The sequence below is a fragment of the Panthera uncia genome, chromosome A2, assembly GCF_023721935.1.
Source record: "Panthera uncia isolate 11264 chromosome A2, Puncia_PCG_1.0, whole genome shotgun sequence".
NCBI lineage: Eukaryota > Metazoa > Chordata > Mammalia > Carnivora > Felidae > Panthera > Panthera uncia.
Genome location: NC_064816.1, coordinates 54,777,467 through 54,787,295, shown reverse-complemented (window position 1 = coordinate 54,787,295; position 9,829 = coordinate 54,777,467). Strand labels below are relative to the sequence as shown.

General features: G+C 41.1%; 1 long non-coding RNA gene across 1 annotated transcript in view; it reads left to right on the top strand.

Annotated features, from left to right (window-relative positions):
* The first annotated feature begins 67 nt into the window (after positions 1-67).
* The window catches only part of LOC125929687 (uncharacterized), a 37,192-nt gene continuing 27,430 nt past the window's right edge, over positions 68-9,829 (top strand). The window contains exons 1-2 of the long non-coding RNA XR_007459937.1: positions 68-221; positions 543-728. This is a non-coding gene — a long non-coding RNA (uncharacterized LOC125929687). The remainder of the gene's footprint in view (positions 222-542; positions 729-9,829) is intronic.

Below are 9,829 nucleotides of genomic sequence, written 5' to 3'. Positions count from 1 at the left end.
TCTGCGCATGCGCACACTCTCCGTCGCTGCGCCCTGCGTTAACCTTTTCCCTGCCGGGGAGGGGCGGGCCAAGGGCTGGGGGCTCGGGGGGAAAGGGCGGAGGCCTTAGACTCGGGGCTGACCACCCCAACTCTGCACCTTACGTCCTCCTTATCTGTGCAATGGGAGCGGTCGTTCCTGCCTCACTGCGTTGTGGCGTTATTTTAAAGGGGCTTTCGAAGGTGAGGCCCTCAGTAGACACCCAATTGTTACCTGTTACTATTTTCACCTTTTCTGGGTGGCTTCACTTTGTTTCCTTACCTCGCCTGATTTTTTTTCTCCCTGGCTCGAACCACCATATAACACACTGTATTTTTACACTATCGATTTTATTGTCTTTTATTCACTGTCGTGGTTAGTGTTGGCATACAGTAGGTGCTCAAGTCAATTCCTGTTAACTGAATGAATGCATGAACTTTCTCTTATAATTCCTATCTGCCCACCCCCATCCCCCATCACATCTAATCCTGGTGCAAATTGTTTTGTACTTTATTAACTTACAGGAATCGAAAGTAAAAAGCCAGCATAGGAACTTCAATGTGCTTTTAAAATACTTTGGATACCTATCGAGCGCCTACTAGATGCGCCGCCCTAGCGCAGAAGGCTGGAATGGGCTGAAAGGGGAAAACGAAACGTCACCCACAGTTTAGGTCTTCCTGGGCATCTGCGCGGGACACCCTGAAGCTAAGGTAAGGATGGTGCGTGCCAGCGTGCCAAACTGCATTTGGCTACGGCAAACCCGAGTCAGGGTGGCCGAGAGCTGACGCATGGCAGGCAATCGGCTTGCCTGAGGAGGGGGCTGCCCGAAACCAGGCGGGGGAGAAGGAGACCTGGTGAGCCAGGAGAGGACACGAGCGGCAGGGGTCTGGGGCTGAGGCCCACAAGTGAAAGAGGAGGTAACAGCTTAGCGAGAGGAGGGGACTAAGGGGGAGGGGCCAGCCTCTAGGGTCTGGCTTTGCAGAGACGGAGGCTGGGGACTTGGAGGAAGCAGGGGAGGGGGATCTTGAGCCAAGATGAAATTGTTAAGAGCCAGAAAGATGTTCAAAATCCTTAACCAGTAACCCACCCCTTATCTGGTGGAAATCATCCTCAAGAAAATAAAGTTGCTCACTGCGGCAGTGTGCAGCAAAGTACCTGGAAACATCCTAAATGACCAGCAAAAATGAGATGGTTGAGGGAATTATGGTGTATCTATCCGGTGAAATATTCCACACCCTCTCTAAAGGGATATTTCTGATGACTTGGGAGGCAATATGCTAAAATATAATTTTATGTTTTAATATTCTATAAAACTATACCGAGGCCAAAATGTACAATTTTTACAAATACCTTTCCGAGAATGAGAATTGTAGGTGGTGGGCTTATATAGATAATTGTATGGGCTCTAAGGAAGGGCTTATATACATAATTGTACGGTTTTTATTGTTTTTAAATATTAATATACATTCTTCTTGATAATTGCTAAGTCCTTTATAAAAACACAGAATACTGAAAGTACAAGAGAAACAATGAATAACATTGGTAGATTGTACCAATATTCAATACACTGGTTGTGATATTATGTTTTATTAATTTTACTAGTTTAAAAATTGAGCTGTAACACTACCTAAAATTCACCTTTTTAAATATACAACTCATGGTTCTCAGTGTCTTTGGAATTGTGTACCCACCGCTGCTAATTGCAGACCTCACTCCTAAAAGAACCTGGTATCTATTAGAAGTCAATCTGCATTCCTCACTCCCCTTCCTTCCCCAACCATTAATCTACTTTCTGTCTCAGTGGCTTTTCCTCCTCTGGATATTTCATATAAATGGAATCATATAATATGTGGCCTTTTGTGTATCTGGCTTTTTTCACTTAGCATAATGTTTTCGAAGTTCAGCCATGTCATAGCATGAGTGAGTACTTCATTCTTTTTTATTGCTGAATAATATTCCATTTTATGGATATGCCACATTTCATTTATCATGCATTATTGGTTGATAGGCATTTGGGTTGTTTCTACTTTTTGGCTTTCATGAATGATGCTGCTATGAACGTTTGTATACCAGTTTTTATCTGACATGTATTCTCATTTTTCTTGGGTGTATACCTAGGAGTAGAAATGCTAGGTTATATGATAACAGTTTAATGTTATAAACAGTTAATTTTCCAAAGCATCAGCACCACTTTATAGTCCCACCAGCAATTTCAATATCAATTTCAGCTTCTCCACATCCTCACCAACACTTATTGTCTTTTTGATCTTTTGATTGTCTTTTGATTATAGCCATCCTAGTGGGTGTGAAATGGTATCTCATTGTGGTTTTGATGTGCATTTCCTCAATGGTTCATGATATTTTGGGTTCTTACATGCCATTTGTATGCATTCCACTTTGAAGAATTGTCTATTTTAATGCTTTGCTCATTTTAAAATTGTTTTTTTTTAAATTCTAGAGTTGTAAGATATTTTTATATATTCTGGATACTAGATCCTTATCATGTATATGATTTGCAAATATTTTCTTACATTCTGCGACTTGTCTTTTTGTTACTTGTTTTACAATGTCATTTGAAGATGAAAAGTTTTGTTTTTTTTTTTTAATGAGGTCCAGTTTATTTTTTCTTTTGTTGCTTGTTCTTTTGGTGTCATATATAAGAAATCATTGCTTAAGCCAAGGTCATGAAGATATATCCTTATGTTTTTTTACCTAAGAATTTTATAGTTTTACCTCTTAAATTTTAGATCTTTGGCTCATTTTAGTTTTTGTATATGGTGTGAGGTAGGGGTCCAACTTCATTTTTGGTTTTTTGTTTTGTTTTGTTTTTTGGATATCCAGTTGTTCCAGCACCATTTGTCAAAAAAGACTGTTCTTTCACCCATTGAATTGTGTTTGGTCAATTTGACCTTTGACAATTGTGGTTTTGACCTTTGTCAAAAATCAGTTGACACTTAGGGTGCCTGGGTGGCTCAGTCAGTTAAGTGCCTGACTCTTGATTTCAATTCAGGTCATGATCTCACAGTTTGTGGGTTTGAGCCCTGCATCGGGCTCTGTGTTGACAGTGTGGATCCTGTTTGGGATTCTGTCCCCCTCTCTCTCTCTGCCCCTCTCCTGCTCACTCTCTATCTCTCTTTCTCTGTCTCAAAATAAATAAATAAACATTTAAAAAATTTAAAAAAATCAATTGACAATAATGTATGGCTTTATTTCTGGACTCTAAATTCTGTTCCATTTATCTATACGCTATGGTTTCACAAAATGTTATTATTGGGGGAAACTGGGTAAAGGACACCTGTCATTTCTCTATATTATTTCTTACAACTGCTCATGAATCTACAGTTATCTCAATAACAATTTAATTTTTAAAAAGCACAGGTTATTTTTAAGGTACATTCTTACCACCACCACCCCACCTGTACCCCTGAACTAAAAGACCTGTCTTATTCTAAGAATTTTTCTAGCCTTTGTCTGAGTTGCCTACTCTCACCCTCCAGGTGGCACCAACTCTCTCTTTTTACTTCTAGTTTTTCCACAAGCAAGAGCCGGAAAAGGCCCTGCCAGTGTCTTTTGACAAGTGCAAGGCCCCTTGCCAGACTCTGTCTGTTCACCAGAATGACTCAGGGGCTGTTTCAGGGCTCTGGCCTGCCCTGAAGTTCCCCTCAATTTAACAGGGAGATTCATGCCTGCTGCCTACCTTTGCCTTAGAGGCAGCTTCTAGCCTCATAAAATTAATTCTGGGGTGCCTGGGGGCGCCTGGATGGCGCAGTCGGTTAAGCGTCCGACTTCAGCCAGGTCACGATCTCGCGGTCCGTGAGTTCGAGCCCCGCGTCAGGCTCTGGGCTGATGGCTCAGAGCCTGGAGCCTGTTTCCGATTCTGTGTCTCCCTCTCTCTCTGCCCCTCCCCCGTTCATGCTCTGTCTCTCTCTGTCCCAAAAATTAAAAAAAAAAAAAAAAAAAAAAAAAATTCTGGGGTGCCTGGGTGGCTCAGTCAGCTAAGCCTCTGACTCTTGATCTCAACTCATGACTTGAGTCCATGAGATGGAGCCCTGTGTTGGGCTCTGTGCTGACAGCTCAGAGCCTGCTTGTGATTCTTTCTCTCCCCCTCTCTCTCTCTGCCCCTTCCCCACTCATGCATGCTTTCTCTCTCTCGCAATATAAATAAATAAAACTTTAAAAAAAGTTTGTAAAATGAATTCCCAAAAGAAGCAGTCCACTATTTTTTCTCTTGTTACACCCACCTTTGAAAGCATTCATTCATTTATTCCATCAGCACCTACTGAGCACCCACTATTATATTACTCTTATAAACGTAGCAAGTATTCTATACATGTAAAGTATTATTTTAATAAAGTTAGGCCTTTTTTCAGGATCAGATAATGACTATAATTCCCCACACACTTTTGCAACCTGTAAAGGGCTACACTATAATAAGGTGCGATCATTATTGGGGCAGGAGGATCACAATATAAGTGCGGGCAGACCAGAAGACAGACACTTCATATATTTTATCCTTAACCCACCCAAGCAAAGCTCAAAGTAAACATCACTGTGCTCTTACAGTCACAAAGAATCCAAATCTCAGAGAAGTTATGTACATTGCCAAAGGACACACAGCTACTGAATGACAGAGCTGGCATTCACAGCTAGGTTCTCAGGTTGCCAAAGACTGATGCTTCTTCTCCTGAACTCCCAGCCATCAACTGAAAGGAAATCTCAGGGTGAAGCCACCATCAGGAAGGTTTGTGCTCCACACATAGTTATTAAATGACCAGGGAAATTGGTCAGCCTCTTAGATATGCTTTTCTTACACCATTTCTTCCAAGTATCCTAACACAGTTCTATTTATAAATGATTCCTGAATTTAGCAAGAGACATTTCCCAGATAATGTAATATATTTCTTTTTTTTCTGATTAGGAAAAAAAAGCATATATACTTGGGGGGAAGAAATCATAATACAGAAAAGTAAAATGAAAAGGAGAAAACTATTCCCTTTTTATTACATCTTTATTTACATTTGGTGCATACAAAGGAGTTTATGTAATGCATGTGTAAGTTTGGGGGCATGATAATGCAATGACCCTCCTGAACTCACCTCCCAAATGCAGATCTAGAACATCACCAATAACCAGAATCCCTCTACATTATCATGCCATACCCACCCCCCAGAAGTCACTAACACCCTGAATTTTTAGTGTATTGTTTCCCTGCCTTTTGAAAAAAAAAAATCATCTATGTATGCATGCTTAAAGAATGAACTTTGTAAGTTTTGTTTATTTTTGAGCTTTATAAAAATAGTATCACACCATAAGTAGTATTCCAGGACTTAATGTACTCAGCATTATCGAAGATTTATCTTAAAGTCATGTAACTGTAGTTTATCCTTTTCATGGCTGTATAATATTCCATTGTGAATATACCACAACATACTTATCTGTTTTCCCAATGCTGGGCATTTAATTTGTTTCCAGGTGTTTTTTTTTTTAATTTAAAAAAAAATTAATGTTTATTTATGTTTGAGAGAGAGAGACAAAGTGCGAACAGGGGAGGGGCAGAGAGAGAAGGAGACACACAATCTGAAGCAGGCTCCAGGCTCTCAGCTGTCAGCACAATGAAGGGCTCGAACTCAGGAACTGCAAGATCATGACCTGAGCTGAAGTCAGATGCTTAACCGACTGAGCCACCCAGGCGCCCCTCCAGGTTTTTTTTTTTAAGTGTTTATTTATTTATTTTGAGAGAGAGAGAAAGAGAGTGAGAGTGAGTAAGCAGGAGCAGGGGAGGGCCAGAGAGAGAGAGAGAAAGAGAGAGAATCCCAAGCAGATGTCAGTGCAGAGCCTGATGTGGGGCTTGATCCCACAACACCTGAGATCATGACCTGAGCCAAAATCAAGGGTCAGACCAGATGCTTAACTGACTGAGCCACCCAGGCACCCCTCCGGGTTTTTTTTATTACCCAAAATTGCTGCTATGAACATTCTTGTGCCTGTTTTCTATGCATATCTGTAGGAATGCCTCTTGCATATATGTAAGGAGAGGAATTGCCTAGGATATTAAACCTTGCAAGATAATTTCCAATTGTTTCTCAAAGTTGTTGTACCAATTTATAGTCACACCATGAATCCACATCCTCTCCAAGTCAGTATTGTTAAAATTAGTTTTTGCCTATCTAGTGGCTATAAATGGAATATGACTGAAGTCTAATTTACTTTTCCCTTTTATCTGTTTATTGGACAATTATGAAACGTCTCTGAAATACCCATTCATGTCTTTTGTTGTTGTTTTTTGGTCGCCAATATGTAGGAGTTCTTTTTATCTTGTGAGCGCTAATCTTTGTCAATTACATTTATTACAGATAATCTTCTCTCGGTTCTTGACATGTCTTTTCTTTTTTTTTAAGTTTCTTTATTTTTTGAGAGAGGGAGAATGTGCGCAGTGGAGTTAGGGGGGTGGAGACAGAATGGGAGAGAGAGAATTCCAAAAAGGTTCTGTGCTCTCAATGTAGAACCATCACAGGGCTCAATCTCACGAACTGTGAGATCATGACCTGAGCCAAAACCAAGAGTCAGATGCTTAACCGACTGAGCCACCCAGGTGCCCCATGACTTATCTTTTCATTTGCTTTTATGGTATGTTTTGATAAATAGAAGTGTGAATATTTAATGAATTGAATTATCAATATTTCCCTTTGTGGATAGCATTTTTTGTCTTTTTAGAGAAATATTTCCCTTTCCCAAGGATGGAAAGATATTCTTCTGTATCAAATATTGTTCCATAGGACTTTCTCCAGTGATGGATATGTCCTTTATCTGTGATATCCAGGACAGTAGCCACTAACCACATGTGGCTACTGAACACTTGAAATGTGGCTAATGTGACCCAGAGACTAAATTTTACATTTTACTTAATGTTAATTTAAAAATAATTTGAGGGATGCCTGGGTGGCTTAGTCAGTTAAGCATCTGGCTCTCAAAATAAATAAATGAACAAAAAAAAATAATTTAATGTTTTTAAAGGTGTTCTTTATTTTATTTTATTATTTTTGAGAGAGAGAGAGAGAATGCGAGCAGGGAGGAGCAGAGAGACAGAAAGAGAAATCCCAAGCAGGCTCCACGCTGTCAACACAAAGCCAGATGCAGGGCTTGAACTCACGAACTGTGAGATCATGACCTGAGCCGAAATCAAGAGTCCAACACTTAAATGACTGAGCCACCCAGGTGCCCTCCAAAATAAAAATAATTTAAAATAGCCACGTGTGGTTAGTGCCTGATGTATTAAACAGTATAGTTTTATGTTTTCTTCTTTAGAAGAAATTTTGCTTTTCACATTTAATTTCTGACTTCATCTGAAAAATTTGGGTATGGTGTGAGACAAAAAGCCAATTTCATTTTTTTCCAGTATGGATAATCAGCTGCCCCAGCACAATTGATTGAATAATCCTTTCTTTCCACACTGATCTGGACTGCCACTTTTGTCCTGTATCAGTCTTTCACTTATATTCTATTTATACGGTCATATATCAAAGCCCCATTTCTATGGGTGTGTTTCTAGGCTCCCTGTTCTCTATCCCTGTCAATCCTTCTATCCCTGTGTCAATTCCACAATGTCTTAGTTATCATAGTCTTAGAATAAGTCTTGATATCAATATCTGGTAGAGCAAGGCTTTCCCTATTATCCTTTTTGGAGAATGCCTTGCCTCTTCTTGGCCTCTCCTCCTCCATAGAAATTCTCCAAATAAAGCTTATGCCATAAACAAACCAAACAAACCTGTGGGGTTTTAATTAAAATTGCATTAATCTGTAGGTCAACTTAAGTAATCTGAGGCACAGCTATCGATTTTATGCATGTATGTAGCTTTTGGCTTTTTAAAAGTTGACCTGGGGTCCTTGCATTTTCCCCAAGGGATCCCACATCCTACTGGAGCCTGATGGGTGCCAGGTGCTGAGTGGTGGGTCACATGTGCACTTCCATGTAATCGTATCACAACCCTAGGTGGCAGGGGTGCTATTGTTGTCTCCGTTTCCCAAGTTAACTGAGGTTTACAGGATTTGATGACTTGCCAGAAGTCATCCAGGGAGGCCCTTGAAGAGCCATGTCTCTGCGACTTCAAAACTCTAGCTTTAATGTACCAAAGTGTCTTTAAACCGCCCCTTAGCTCAGACATTTACTTGTTTCCGGTTTTCCTCTATGTAAGTGACATTGTAATGAACATCTTTGGTATTCATTTTGTCTCTGTTTCTCATTGTTTTCCTGGGTCACATGGGAGGTAGTCCCTTGTTAAAGGATATGGCGATACTGCCTTCCAGAAAGTTCACGTCAGTTCTACTTTCCCGGCTTGTTTTAGTGTCAACATTTACCAGTCACTGCCCCTAGTGAACAACCAGGAAAAGAAACTGACATCTCTCCTGCCACTTCTTTGGGTGGGACAGAGTACTAACTCACTCTCTTATGTTATCTCATTTGATCCTCACAATGATGTCAGGAAACTACAGCTCAGAGAGGAACATTCATTTGCCCAGGATCATATAGCAAGCTAGACATGCAAGCAGCCAGAGTGTTACACTTCTTAGAATCTTCCAAAACATTACCCTTGTACTAGGAACAAAATCCAAACTCCCCCCTACAGCCTGTGAATCCCTAATGCCTTGCATACTTCCTCCCTCTCCCACCACGCTCCCTTCCAACCATACTGGTATTCTTTCTGTCCCTCCAGCTCTCCAGGATCCTGCCCACCCCAGGGCCTTTGCCCAACCATCTCCTCACACCTTTTACATGGCTGTTGCTCTTTCAGTCTGGTTTAGCTGAAAGGCCACCTCCTCAGAGAGGTGGCCCTGACCTCCATAGCTAAAGTACCACCCTCCTCTTTTTCTCGATCTTGTTTTATTTTCCTCACAGCAGTTTGTCATTGTCAGATCGATCATTGATTTGCTTGCTGTATTTGTCAGGATTTTCCAGAGAAACAGAAACAACAGGGTGTGTGCATGTGGAGAAAGAGAAATTGATTTACTGTAAGGAATTTTCTCATGCAGTTATGGAAGTGGGAAGGTCTGACAATCTACAGGGTGAGCTGACAATCTGAAGACTCAAGAGAGCCGATGATTTAGTTTCAGTTCGGGTCCAGAGGTCTGAAAACCAGGAGAGCTGATTGCATTGTTCCCAACCAAAGACTGGTAGGCTCAAGACTCAGCAAGTGCTGATGCCTCGATTCGAATACAAAGGCAGAAGAGAAGCTGATCCCTCAGTTTGAAGGCAATCAGGCAAGTGTAGTTCCCTCTTATTCAGCATTTTTGTTTTATTCAGGTCTTCAACTGATTGGATGAGGCCCACCCACATTGAGGAGGACAATCTGCTTTACTCGGTCTACTGATTTATTTAAAAAAAATTTTTTTAATGTTTATTTAATTTTGAGACAGAGACAGAGTGTGAGAGGGGGAGGGGCACAGAGCGAAGGAGACACAGAATCTGAAGCAGGCTCCAGGCTCTGAGCTATCAGCACAGAGCCCGACTCTTGGGCTCGAACTCACTGACTGCAAGATCATGACCTGAGCTGAAATTGGACACCTAACCGACTGAGCCACCCAGGCACACCTCGGTCTACTGATTTAAATATTAATCTCATTCCAGAACACCCTTACAGAAATACCCAGAAAAATATTTGACTAGATATCTGGGCACTCCATAACCCAGTCAAGTTGACACAGAATTAACCATCACACTTGTTTATTGTCATCTCTCCACCTTTAGCTGCTAAGGCAGCTCCTTGACTGCCCTGTCCCTGGCATCCGGCCCATAGTAGGAACTCGGCAACAGGAG